A 14,823-nucleotide genomic window follows, 5' to 3' on the forward strand; every position below is an offset into this window, starting at 1 on the left:
AGTTTGTTCTTTTTCGGGTTGAGCATGAGTTGTGAGTTATGAAGCCATGTTTCAGTGGCTATTAAAGCTTCCTGAGTAATCTTTTGGAGGTGTGATGTGCAAATGAGTGTGGAATCATCTGCGGATTGTATTAGGGTGGCCTGTCATGTGTATGTATAGTGTGTGTTGGTGAAAATGTTAGAGAAAGGGATGAAGGATAGAGCCTTGTTGTACACCAGTGGTGACTCGGTGGTAGGGAGAGAGCATGGAGTGCCATTTTACTTACTGATACCTATTGGACAGGTACCTTTTGAACCACAAAAGGGTGGGCCCTGAGAGACCTACTGAGGACATTTGAACTAGATGTTTGCTGTGAAAAACTGCGTCAAAGACTTTAGACGAGTCTAGAAATAAGGAAGAGACTAGTGTGCCCATTCTTTCTAGCTTTATTGACAGTATCTATTTAAGTTAGAAGGGCAGTGTTAGTACTGTGGGAAGGACTGAAGCCATGTTGTATAGGGGTGGGAGTTCTTCTTGCAGGAGATAGACTAGCAATTTGTTTTTGAATACATTGTTAAAGTACTTTGGTGAGGGGGAAATAAAATTGCTATAGATCTAAAGTTACTAATATCTGTTGAATTTTCTCCTTTGTGCAGAGGGATAATGTGTGACTTTTTCCAGACAAAAGGACTGTGAGATTCCTGGACTGACCTATTTATAACGATTGAAACAGGATAGGCAATGTTGTCTGCTATTTTTACATACTTTACTTGGAAGGTCATCAGCTGAAGAGCAGCATGGTTTAAGGTTGAGTAGATTTATATAGGATGTGGGCACAGGTTTTTGAAAGTGGATGTGATAATATGTGACTGTTGGGCAGGGTTGGGAATAGATGTTGAGGAATCCTCGGTTAGAGATGCTGTACATTACATAAATACATTAAACAACAGTCACTGTATCAGTGAACCTAGTGAAACCCACAAATCCTTTCCTTCCTGTCTCATAAGCCAGGGCCTTGATTAAGCATTGCTTCACTAAGCAGTGCTTTAGTGACATTTTCCCAAAAGGTTCCATTTTAAGTAACCAGCTGTACACTGGAGCTGGATTTTAAAATAGGCAATCTTTTTCTTCCCTGTTTTAGACGTCTTCCTTTATTGATCTGGGTGTGTGTCTTGTAGGATGCCTGTCCTGGTTGTTGTCACTTCTGCTTATTAGATCTGAGTGCCAGCATAATCTTCTGTTTTGTAAGTATTGGATGGGGTTTCCATCAGACCAGAAGATGCTTATTTCAAAATATGTGGCATCAAATAAAATTTGTTTCTTTGTCTGTTTTCTGTACTGAAGCTAAGGACAGGAGTGATTGTAATTTCCACTCAGTTAATGTAACTGACACACTTAAGATTTTACTTTTAAGGCGATTCATGATCTTACATCAGAATAACTGCTTGTCTCCTTTGCTGTTGAGAAGGAGTCCAAGTCTGTGTAGCCAAGGAAACTGTATGTAAAATTCTTGCCCATTGCTTGCCTTTTCCCCTCTAGAATACGTAGAAGTATGTGGCTAATGCAACCAAGGGTAACTCCCCTTATGCTTCCTTTAGGAAAATGGTCAGAGTGGTTACCTTTGCAGCCTCTGCCTGGTCATTTGTGTGTACATTTACAAACCGCTGTAATGTGGCTCATCAGCTGTTTGTTTATTTTTATTTATTTGCATTTCTTTTCCGGTATAGTCCACTGGGCCTAGGAGTGCCCATTTTCAGTGGAGGCCCGGCCAGATAAGCTCCACATACATTGAGGAAATAGTTACATAGTGACTGTTAACAGATTCAAGTTACTATAGTAACCAAAATTTTCAATTCACAGATCACCATGTCAGTAGCTGAAGCTGTGAATCTTACTCTCTGCACCAGCCAGCCTGGTAGAGCTTTCAGCTCCTTCCTGGTGCTCCAACTACCAGGAGCTTCTGAACTTCTCTGCTGCCACAATTAGTATTTTTTGGCAGGCCCATTCAACTGTCAGACAACTATCAATCCTTCAGGAGCTGGGCAGATAAGTCCCCATTGGGGAAAGCCTTCTTATTTCTAAATATTTTATGAGGAAAACTTTTTTTTTTAACTATAAAAAAATGTTGTTGCTAGGAAACTGACTGTCTTTGCATTCCTAAGGGAACTGTCATAGTGGTACTCGTTTAAACATTTTGTGAGGAAACATTTTATGATTGACTAAATGTTAATCAGATTTTAAACATTTGTGTGTTTTGGACTTTTGTGTTCATGTGAGTTTCCTCTGTGTGCCCCGGGTTTCCTCCCACATTCCAAAGATAATGCAGTAGGTGAATTGGCCACTCTACATTGGCCATAGGTGTGTGTGTGTGTGTGTGTGTGTGTGTGTGTGTGTGTGTGTGTGTGTGTGTGTGTGTGTGTGTGTGGTTTGGAAGAACAGCCATGGCAGACTATCCACAGGTAGTGTAAACCTTTGCTCTAGATGATTTTCACTGTTGAAGTGACACCCCAACCCCATGTACAAAAATGGGAAAATAGGGATGTGGATGGCTGGAATGGATGTTGTGCTTGTGGGGGACTATCAATGGTTCACCTCAGCCTCTAGTGTTTTTTTTTTGCTCATCACCACAGCTGCCCTTCAGTGTTCTGGCCCATTACTTGTCTGCTCCAGGTCTACCAGCTGCTTCACCTACTCCCTGGACTTAATCTGGTGTTGCTTAAGCCAGTCATGGTACTAAGCATCCAGGGGGCTCAGCATGTCTGTACATCTGTCTGGGAACGGTTTGACTTATCACCTATCCTTCTTTTCCTGATTCCCTTGTGGACCTAATGGTTATGCCTGGGCACAGGTGTGCAGTGGAGATGTCCGGCATATTGCCTGCCTCAGCAGTAGCTTAACCAACTCTCTGCTGTATGCCTTCTTTAGGCACAACAACCAATGTGTCTTCCCCAGCCTCCACCAAGGATGGACATGGTAGGCGTCCATAGGTACACCCACCTACCCTGAGATGGTAACACCCATCTGTACCTACCACTCCTTCAATCGCTCAGTCAGCTAATTGAACCCGGATCACCTGGGTCATAGTCAGGGCTGTATCCTTGTATACCACTGGAGCAGACACTTGTTCTCAACTGGTTGCTTTACTGACTCGTTCAGGTTCAGCACTCTTGTCTTCGTTATGGAGCAACCTTCCATCTCCACCTTCCTTTGCTTGAAGAAAGAAGAAACCTGTTAAGGAGTCTTTTAGTGTCAGGTCAGCTTTGAGGTTGCCTCAGTTGCTGGTGGGTGACTCTGCTGTGGCTGCTTGTTATTCCTCAGACCATCCATCTTTTTTTCACAGTCCTCTTGCTGTAGTTTTCCAGTGTACCAAAGACTGTGTGATAGCCACATCCTCTGTGCCTGTCCAAATACCCTTGGCAGGCAGGGGACAGACAATTGAGTTGTCAGGTGAAGGGTTTTCAGTTGGATGGTACAGGTATGTGGAAGTGAGGTCTGGTGTACCTAAGAGTCTAACCTTGTTCAGAGACTGTGTGCTTATTAAGAAAAACTTCAAATCTATTTCTTTTTCCCTGGACAGGGATTTGACAATGAATTTATTACTGATTTTTCTTTGCCTTTGCTATCTTCAAGCAAGAAAAAGGAAAGCCTGCCTTCTTATTCTGATGTATTTCAGTCAGAAGAGCAAACCATGCAGGAGGAGTAGGGGTACTTCTGGAGTGCATTCCCACTCTAAGCATTCTGATTATGAAGAAAGAATGCCATCAGATTTCCTTGCTGAAGAATTTTTTTCAACTGCTGCGCCACACCAGTTAGTTGGGTTAATATTTCAGTGCTGACACTACAGTGGACCATGTGGAGGAAGGTATACTCCTAAGTGTGCCATCCTTTGGATGAGACTTTAAAGTGGGACCTCCATTTGCACGAGTTGGTGGTAGCTCAGGTAAAGGATTTAAAAACATGTACTTGTGTCTGTGTGACAGCTTATATAACTCTGTCAGGATTTCACAGCATTTAGAGAAGAGAGTAGTAAAGTTCTCTGGTGCCCTAGCCAAATTTCCCCTACTCAGTCACCTTTGATCTCCACTGAAAAGATGCTACTGGCCTAGTGGAACTAACCTTGTCAACAAAGTGTTAATCAAATTATGATGTACTGCAGCTGCAGGTGCTGCAGGCTTGGCCTATTCCTCCTGTATTGCTTGCTTTAGAGAATGTTTTTCTACTACCTTAAGCTTACCTGATGGTCAGCCTCTTGCTTCCAAGCAGTCTGACAGGGTTATAGAAGGTGTCAGACACACAAGTACATCTTTTTAAATCCTAAAGCAGCCCCATCTGTTATTTCTCTTTCCAAATGTGCTGCTAATCCCAATCCTTCTGACAAAGATGGGAAAGCAATGTATATGTTGGGACACAGATGAGCTGTTCCAGTACTTTAATTTTCAGGATTTCGAACTGTCATCTCATAATGTTGAAGGTTTTGCTTGTGTCTTTTGAGAATATGCAGAAGTTAATGATTAACCTTCCTTCATCAGAGGTAAAGAATTTAATTAAATGCTTCTGTGACAGATGTTTCATTTGACAAAGCACATTTTAGTGTGTGCTTATGATGCTTCTGATTCTTCTTCTAGATCAATTTTGAGGACATTTTTTGGCGTTATTCTCAAAATCCTTCTGATGATGATAAATCTGAGATTTTAAATTCTGTCTTGGTTAAAGAGAAACTGTTTGGCCCTTTTGCAGCTGAGGTGCTTAAAATTGTGATGAAAGAGGAAAACTGAAGTATTGACTCTGTTTTCTCAGCTGTTCTTTTTAGACCAAATAGTAGTTTTCCATCCTCCTCTTCTCCCTTTTCAGATAAACAGTTTCAGCAGCAAGGAGCCCTTAGTCAGTGTTTAAGAAAATAAACATTGGAAAGGAGGCTTAAAAAGAAAGGAAAGGCCTCTAAAAGTCGAGGACATTTCTCTTGTTCAGCATGACTATTCACTTGTTCAATCCCCACCCCATTCCTTCTGTGGGAACCTATGTCTTTGAGATTTCATCTTCAGTTTTTGTATCAGATTGTTTCAGACAGTTAGGTTCTGAATGTAATCGAGCAGGAGTACACTTGGCAATGGAAATCTCTCTTTCCTTTTCAGGGAGTCCCTTTTGTCCAGAGAACCAGTTGCCCCCCCCCCCAATCTTGCACAACTTGCTTTCTCGGGGTGTCATAAAGTCAGTGTGTCTTGATCTCTTAGGCAAAATATATTATTCTTCCCAAACCAGAAGGATTCTGGTGGCCACTGTTGGACCTTTCTTTTCTAAAACTTTTTGTCAAGATTCCAAAGTTCAAGATGTTATTATTTTCGTCTGTTGTGCCTATGATTCCCTCTTCTAGCTTTCATGGTAAAGCTGGATCTAAAGGATGTGTATCATCCAATTCCTACTCCCCAGCATTTCAGGTTTTTCTTAAAATTTGATGTGTCTGGCTTATATTATCAGTTCTCTGTTTCCCTTTTGGATTCTCCACTGCACCAGCCATTACTTACGGCATGCCCTAAGGTATTCACATATTTCCCTGTTTGTATGATTATCTTTGCAGACTCTTTCTAGCTGTCAGTTGTCTCAAGCAACTGTTCAGAAACTTCTATACTCATTCTGGGTTTTCAGATCAACTTGCAGAAGTCTTCTCTCAGCTCTTCTCACAGAATGATGTTCCTAGAATGTGTACTGGATTCTACCTTGGGAAGAGCCTTTATTCCTCCTCACAATGTAGATATGTTTCAACAGTTCTTCCCAAGTTTCTTCAGCAAAAGACAAGCATCTGCAATGAAGTTTCTTAGCATTGTAGTGCACATAGAGTCGATGATGATTAATGCTTCCCTTTACAAGACTGCACAAAAGGAGAATACAGTGGTACCTCGTACCAGGCTACACTCAGCATTTATACCCTTTGACTTTTCTGATCCATGGGTAGACCAGGTAGCTTGCAGTCCAGGTCTTCCAATGTTCATCATTAGTTCACTGCTGTAGCAGCCTTAGCTAAATAAAATGTATCTTGGGAAAACTGGGGCATGAAAGGCCAGGATGAAAAAGGCTCTAGGGCTGTTAGCCTAGTAACCTCCTGTGATATAACAGCTGGCTAACTTTCAAAGCTTAACGGCACCTTGAAAACACAAGCAGGGCTATAGAAAATCAGCAGTCTGTGAGCCAAACCCTTCAGCACTTTACTGCCACCAAAGAGTGTACTTCTTGCACAGATTCAAGGATCAATGGCTGAATAGTTTCAGCACTGCTGGACAGATAAGTTCCCTTTAGGGCTAAATATTCCACAATTAATTTTATGACTGAAACGTTCCTTTTCTAACAAGAATGCTTTGTTTTTGCTAGAAATTATTTTTGACTCTCACTGGACTTTTCTTTCATTTTAAAAAGTTTGGTTCTTCTACTACTTTTACAGTAAACTTGTTTTCTGAGGTTTACTCTAATACTTATTGATTTTTATTAACTGGCAAATGTCTGATGTGCTTGTCATGCCTTTATTTATTTATTTATTTATTTATTTTTGCAAAAATGCTACTTTTGTAATACTTACCATTTACCAACTGCAGCTGTTATTGCTACCTGAGGTACAGGTTCAAGTTCTTTCTCGGCTTTACCATGGAATAGCTTACAGGTTCCTTAGCTCTTCCTTCCTTCAGTTATTAAAAAAAGAAGAAAACTTCCAGACATCCTTTGCCTCTTGAGCACAGGCCACTACTGTGCCTCAGCCACAGATGGATTATCCTACAATGGCCATTACAGTTTCTTCAGACCACTCATCTTCTCCTTTGGGTTTTTCCGGTGTGGTCCCCTCAGTCACCATGGATCGGAGGTTAGATATGTCCTCTATGGTTGTTGGAATGTTCTTGTTGGGCATGAAAGAACCACTCTTGGTGGTCTTGAAAGAGCGGGAAATGCTTCTCTGCCTACATGAACTAAGATGCCTGTTCCCCAGATAATAAGCAACTACCAGGAAAGATAAGAGGACATTCCACAAGAGTAGTCTTAACATCCTCTGCCTTTCAGGCCAGACTTCCTATTGATTCTATTTGCGCAACTGCCACATGGGTGAGACATCATACCTTTATCACTCATTACAAAATAGATGTGACCTCCCAGAACAGGTCTTCCTTTGAATCCACTGTATTGAAGAGTCCTTTTTCCTGAGCCACCCTGGGATAAAGGTGCTAGGGATGCTGTCCCACCAGCAAGAATTACGGCAAGACAGGACAACATAACATTAAGAAGTTATGTACTAGAAGATGGAACTCTAATGTAGCACCCACAATGGAGGAATTCCTATCATCACTGAAGGAATGCATACTAATGGAGAAAAGAACTAAAGAGTTAAGAACTTTTCCTAAGCCATTGGTTAATAGTCCATGGAGGAAAGTTTTGAATTTGATTGATACCCTACAGATGGAACCAAACTCTTCCTAACTATCATAGTTTATATATTAACTTATTATTTAACTGCAAATGTTTTTATCTGAATCCTTTTTGTCAGGCTGAATATAAATGCTGTAAATAGTTATTGAATGTTATGTATTAAATTATTGTGTTATTTCATCAAAATAAAAACCATTTGAGTAAAAAAAAAAATAAGCTATGTACTTATCATGTTTGTTGTCCATCTCGCCTACATTCTTGCGTCCCACTCTCCTACCCCCATCCTGTGTTCCTGAAAGAACTGGTGGACAATTCTGTACTTATGTACATAGTTATGATGATTTGGTGTCTGTTTTTTGTCACATGCCAAACATCTGTGTGTGTGTGTGTGTGTGTGTATAACTATATATATTTCTTGTGTAGTTATTTGGATCAGTCTAAATCTTTCGCTTGCAAATAAGATCTGGGGATGTGGCCCGAGAATTATGGGATGGGGGTTAGCCTTGAGTCAGTGGAAGCTCTCGAGCTTTAGTATTTGGCCGAGTCGGAGCCGTGAATGCCTCCGAACCCAAACAGCAAGAATGCAGACAAGATGGACAACAAACATGGAACGTTATGCTAAGTACATAACTTCTTATTATGCTCTTGATGCAATAAGAAGTCGTAGTTGTGCCCAAACACAGCACTTTGCCAAAACACATACAGTCGCCTTGCTTTATATAGCTGAATGTGCTCCTTTTCTTATTATGTTTGTTTTGCTCGTTTAAGACCTTTTTTACGCCCCAAACACTTTCCTTGTGATCGTTTTACTCTAAACTTGCCCAACTTTCCCTTGAATACACTCATTTTGCTTTAAACATGCTTGTTTTTGCTTTAAACATACTCATTTTGCTTTACTGTTAATCGTTTCATTGAATGCTTTTATCTTAAAATTTTCTTTAGTTAACATACTTTTTATACTTTCTGCTTGCCTGATAATGTGGTCTGTGCCCTTGTAATACATCTTTTTTGTCTTTCGTATCGAATAAATAGTTTATTTCTCATTACCCTTGATTCTTTCTGGCTATGTTTTTGCACTCTTCTCTCGGTTTTATCTTCAGTGTCATCTTTGTACCTCATAGCTCTGAATATTCTTCTCTCTTCCATCAAGGTTCTAACACCATGTTGCATTTGTGTCTGAGACACTAATAAAGGGTCTTCATGAGTTCTGTTCAAACAGCTTTATTTCATGCAAATACATTACTATTGTTGACTATTGAGTGTAATGTAAGTAACTTATATACAAACTAAAAACTGTGATCATGCATGCTCACTCCCTGGCTGCTCTTTCAAAATAGCACTAGGGGTTTGCACGTGTGCGGGTTATATATGTGCACTTACAGCCTGGCATGCTTCTTTAAGATATAGCACACACTTTACACTATGATCTACAGCCCCATTCTGGCCTCGACAGATATGGTTTCCTTTTCTTTGGCCTCGCCTAATTCAGAAGCCTTTGATGCTAGACCCAAATCCAGACCTATTTTCCTGTCTGGAGGGACTAGTTTATCCAAATCTTCAAAATCTCAAGCTCAGTGCATGGCTTCTCCAATTCCAATGATTGCCAAGCATACTAGTCTCACTTGCTCAGTTCAACGTATTGTTCTAGCCTCCTACAAACAGTTGACTAGACGATTGTGCTTCAGCAAGTAGCAAAAATTTTCTTAATGGGCTACAGAGAGTAACCTCTGCATGTTCTGCACCAGTTTGATAGGTCTTGGAGTTTCTGGCTTCACTTTTTGAAGCAGAAGCATCTTCCTCAACTATATGAGTGCATCTAGCTGCAATTTTGAACTTTTGTAATAGTCTAAATGATACAGCGCTAATGCCCCACAAACTTTGTAAAGCCTTTCTAAAGGGAGTCTTAATGCTCAGACCCCCATAAAAAGACCCTTCTGTACCTTGAGACTTAAATCTGGTGCCACAGTCTGTAATTAATGTCCCATTTGAACCATCTGCAAGTTGCGATTTGAAGTATTTATCCTTGAAAAATCTTATTTTTGATTGCTATTACTTCTGCTAGGAGGATACTGAGCTTACAAGCCTTATCTTGCAAACCTCCTTACCTAATTTTTCTTAAGGACAGGATCACCTTGCGAACAAATCCTTTCTACCAAAAATAGTGTTTGAAAATAATATCAATCAGACTATACACCTTCCCGTATTTTTCCCCAAATTCTCAAGCAAGGTTGAATATTGTTTGCATTTGCTAGGTGAACCTAGGCAATTACATTTTTACTTTCACAGAACAAAGGAAGTCAGAAAATCTGATCAGTTTGTTACTTTCTCTTCTGCTACTATGGGCAAACCAATTTCTAAGGTTACTCTGGCTGAATGGCCTAAGGAATGTATAACCTTCATTTATAATGAAAGGAAAGTGCAACTACCAGGACCTGTTAAAGCACATTCAATGAGGGCAGTAGCCACTTTTGCAGTCTTTCATTCCAGAACTTCTATAGACAATATATGTGCAGTGGCTACTTGGCATCCTCGCATACCTTTGTTACTCATTAACAAGCTGGATCTGGTCTCTAGGGTATGAGCATCATTTGGCTTGATGGTGCTGAGGAATATACTTCCGAGAGACCTCCCAAGATTTAGGAAACAAGGGACTCTGCACTACAGTCAAAGATTAAGTGAAGATTGACAACATCAGATAAAGAAGTTATGTCTTACCATAATTCCATCTGTGTTGATCTTCACTTATCCTTGACATGCCCACTGTCCTTCCCCCGGCGATTCAGGTTTCTTGGTGGAACGGATCTGTCCCAAAAGATTGGTTTCCCTTGTAGGAATACAGATATGGTCTCTCGTCTGTTATTTCCTGGCTGTCACTATCTTATGCAAACACAATCTGAGGTAATCCTTTGAGGAGCATTGTGGCTAAAGCTGAGCTTGAGTGTTTTGGAAGGCATGAGGTGGAATAAGGGCAGAGTTGGTTCCGAGATACAGAACTGAACTCACAGTCAAGGATAAGTGAAGATTGACAAAACAGATGGAATATTATGGTAAGCCATAACTTATTTTTTGGGTGCAAGTCCCTTAGGGCATTCCTGCTGCTAAAGAGTACTCCTCTTGCTGGTTTTTAAGGATCAATGATCGGCTAACATTGTTTCACTGCCGGACAGATGAGTTCCCTTCAGTGAAAATACCTTCCATGCTTTAAATTTGACCAAAACTCTGTTTAATATCTTTTTAATCTTGGAAAAAGTGTTTCTGTAGACTTTCAAGTGTCTTTCATTGAATTTTGTTGAAAAAAAGTTGTTAAAACCCATTAAAACTTTTTTTCCATGATAAAAGTTGTATTATTTTACTTGTGGGGCCGAGGAAAGTGTTTAAAGGGCTTTTCTCTGTGTTTGTTGAAAATTTTGACTTGTTTAATATGCACCATTTTTTTTGCTGCACCATGGGTCAACCTACCAGTTACTTGGTTCTTCCTTCTCCTAGCCATAAAAATAAAAAATAAAAAGCAGCCTTTGCCATTGCAGTAGGCTACTAAAGTGTCTCAGCCACAGAAGGGTGACTCTTGTTGTGGCCATTTCTGGTTCTTCAGATCATTCATCTTTTTTTTTTTTACTCCCGCTGATGTAATCCCTACAGCCAGCATAGACCAGGGGTTAAACACATCTTCATTGACTGTCGGAGTGCATTTGGTGGGCAATGGAGAACCACTGTTATTGGTCTTGGAGGAAGAAGCAGAGAATGCCTCTTTACCTTGCCTGACTGAAGTGCCTGTCTCTGTGGAGGTTTTGCTTGGTCAAGTAGGCCTGCTTCTTCAAAATTGCCCTTCTAAAGGAAGCAAAACGTTAGCTATATGTCTTTTCATGTCCCAGTTACTTTGGACAGGAGTGAATTATTGGGCTCAGGGTTTAGCTTAGGCTCTTGACACTTCATATCTACTGTTCCTGGTAAAAGAAAAAGGTCTTTTCCATTTGTTTGAGGAGGTTCAAGATTTTGAACTACAAAATGATTAAGGGACAACATTTTTTTTCTCCTCCAAAGGGTTTCTGATTCTGAGAAAGGTGTGGCTTCAGTCAGTCCATTCAAAGGATTTTATTTTTCTGAAACAATTCCCAGAATGAATCAGTTGTTTAACTGGGAACAAAATGATATTCCATTGTGCCTCAATAAATATTTTAATTTACTGCAACTGGAATTTCCTTAACCTTGGGAAGTTCCTTGTGTTCTTTCGGCATTGGAGGATGTATTTATTAAAGCTTGTAATTTGCTTGCCTGCCAGGCAGCCAGCCAGCTTCCCCAAGAAAGCAAAAAGAGTGTGTAAAGTTAATCAGTCTTACAAGTTTTTATATTCTAACCCCAAATCAGACTCAGCAATGATTTTTCTGTTAAATCAAGCTGCTGTCAAAGACTTGGAAAATGCTGATCCCTCCCCTTCTGACAAGGGTGTGAAAGCTTTTGCTAGATTTGGGCAGAAAGGTGCAGTCTTCTGCAACACTTACTTTTTAGAATTCTGAAGTGCCAAGCTTGTATGTTATAATTCATGCTGACCTCTTTGGAGAAGTTGAGGAACATTGTGATATCTTCCCCTTATCTAAGAAAAAAAATCTGTGTAATCTTATTGCTTCTGTATCTCATGTGGCAATTCACTGTTTGAAATTTCATTTGGCTTCTGCCACTAGTACTTTTATGAGGAAGGTTTGCTTGGTTGTATATTCAACACCTTCCAGAGGATGTCAAATCCAAAATTAAAAATTCTTTCTATAGAGGTAGTTTTCAGACTATCTGTTGCAGAAGTCCTTAAGTGTGATAAGAGAGGTAAGCTGATTTGGGGAATTTACATATTTTTCACCCTTCCTTCTCTAAGTTTGTAAAGAGGTTTAATAATAATTTTACCAATTTTTACAAAAGGCAACATAAGCAGGCACATTAAGCTGCTAGCAAGTAAACTTAAAAAATAATGGCAGAGAGGAGAAACCTCCACAGAAAACGGACAGTCTAAGTTTGAGTAATTATCTTCAAATTCCTACATCTTTCCTTTCCAGCCTAGCAAGCCTTTAATCCTTCCCAAAAATTTGAACCTCTATTTCTGTCTTTGGGAACAGATATTGTAGATCAGTGTACATATCTCCTTAAGAAAACTCCTGTGGGCATGTACTAAGTGTATTGATTACTGAGCACGTGCAGGGACTGAGTGCCATTTTTGTTAAGATGTTGTAGTGCAAGTATGCATGTGTGTAAGCTCTGTCTGTTAGTCAGTTCATTTTTAGTTATTGAAGCTGCTATCCAACCTGATGTGTTTTCATGTAATAAAGCCTCTTAAACGAACTACCCAGCCTGCTTGTCATCTTTGGAGTAAGGGACAAGCGACAGTTTCAGATATATGTGTTCTGAAAGTGATTAATCACAGATAATACAGATGGCAGTGGGAATCTCTCCCACCCTTCCTTCCAAGAGATTCTTCAACACCTGCCATATGAAACTTCTCGTCTGTTTTCCCTTCTTTCATTCAGCACTTGCTGACTCAAGGGGTTATAGAATCACTCCCTCCTCCTCTTCCTCCTCAGATAAGAGAAGGGTTTTACTCTAGAATATTTTGAGTGGTAATGAAAGCTTCATGTAGACCAGTTCTGGATCTTTCCTTTTTAAACCAGTTTGCAGTAGTCCCCAAGTTTAAAGTTCTGTCTTAACAACTTTAACCTGTTGTTCTCCATTTAAGTTTTCTAGTGATCTTAGATTCAAAAGATGCTTATTAAATTCCTGTGGCTCCAGATTTCAGACATTTCTTAAGATTTTCTGTGTTTGGATCAGACTTTTAGTTCTGTGCATTACCTGTGAGTTCTTCACCGGTCCAGGGGTATTTACAGTGTGTCTAGCACCATTGATAAACTATTGTATTCTGCAAGGTATTTTTCCTTATTTAGATTGCTTGCTTATCTTTGCAGAGTCTTTTTCAAAATTTTGGAGATCTCCTGCACAAACTGGGATTTCAGATGGACATCTAAAACTCTTACTTGACTTATTACAGTATTGTTTTCCTGGGTTGCCTACTTAATACCACAGTTCAAAGAGCTTTTCTTCCACAGAAAAAAGTAGATGTGCGTTTAGCTTTATCTTGGAGCTTCTCCACTCAAACAACTCTCTCAGCAAGGGAATTGTCAGGATACAAGTCTCATGGTATCTGTGATCCTCATGATTCCTCTAGCAAGACTCCATATGACAAAAAATCACTGGTTCCTAAAATGTGTATGACCCCATTGTCAACAACCCCAGACATTCTAGAGTCCAGTTATGGGATTTGTGAGAAGGGCAATTTTTTGGTGGAGAGACCAGTTTCATCTGAATCCTGGTCTTCCATTTTCCCCTCCAGCTCTAGAACAGTCTGTAACAACATATTCCTCAAACTTTGCTTTGGAAGCAGTGCCTACAGGGATAAAAGTGCATGGTGTTTGGAACAGAAATGACTAACCAAAATACATAAATGTAAAAGGGATGTTGGCAGTTGTAAGTTCTCTAAACATTCTCAATCATCTATAGTCAACAGGACTGTTACATGTGTTTACAGACAACATCACAGTGATGTGGTACATAAGCAAACAAGTGGAATCCAGATCCTACCCCTCTGTGCAGACTATCCATGGTGGACTGGGAATTATCTTTTCAGCACAGTCTCACTCTACAGGCATCCTGCAAACCGTTGGAGCAAACTTTTGTAGCAGACAAGCTGAGCAAGACCAGGACAGACTCTAAGAAATTGAAAATTAATCAGGAGACTTACAGAAATTGATCCAGCTGTGGAGAACAACTCAGATCTTTTTAATGTCAGTCACACTAATCAGTTTGCAAAATTCTGTTCAGGGACTCCATGCAAGAAGAGACCTGGAATAATGATTTTTCTTTTCCTCTGACAAGAATGTTCTTGTATGCTTTTCCATCCTTTCCACCAGTATCCAGGGTCATTCTGAAGATTCTCCAAAGATCATTGTGGTGACTCCCTTCTGGCCCAGGTAACAGTGGTTCTCCCTTCTGTTGGAAATGGCCAAGGGCAGTTACCACAGTGTCTTCATAGACTGGACTTACTCACACAGGAGAGGGAATGTTAGATACATCCCAACTCCAAAGAACTGCAGCTAACATTTTTATGAGGACATGCACCAAGTATTAAAGGAGGCAAGAAAATATGGGGTCTATATTAGAAGACCGAATGTTTAGGTGATCGAACACCTAAACATCGATCTTCTAATATCAAAAGCAAAAAACCGGCAAACAGCCAATTTAACGTAGGGAAAGATTTCCCTTGGCCGTTTGCTGGAGTTTGCTATTTCCCTACTGTTGAGTGATCTCAGAGTTGGTATATTTAGTTAGGGGGAGTGTGGGGGGCACAGCCCCCTCCTTAATTTAGATGTAAAGTAATGTTTTTTTGTGTTGTGGCCGAGGGAAGTG

General features: G+C 40.1%; 1 protein-coding gene across 1 annotated transcript in view; it reads left to right on the forward strand.

Annotated features, from left to right (window-relative positions):
* The window catches only part of HIP1 (huntingtin interacting protein 1), a 2,554,439-nt gene that overhangs the window by 1,487,837 nt on the left and 1,051,779 nt on the right, over nt 1-14,823 (forward strand). The window lies entirely within an intron of this gene.

Source organism: Protopterus annectens, chromosome 13.part0 (genome assembly GCF_019279795.1).
Source record: "Protopterus annectens isolate FY-2018-M chromosome 13.part0, PAN1.0, whole genome shotgun sequence".
NCBI lineage: Eukaryota > Metazoa > Chordata > Ceratodontiformes > Protopteridae > Protopterus > Protopterus annectens.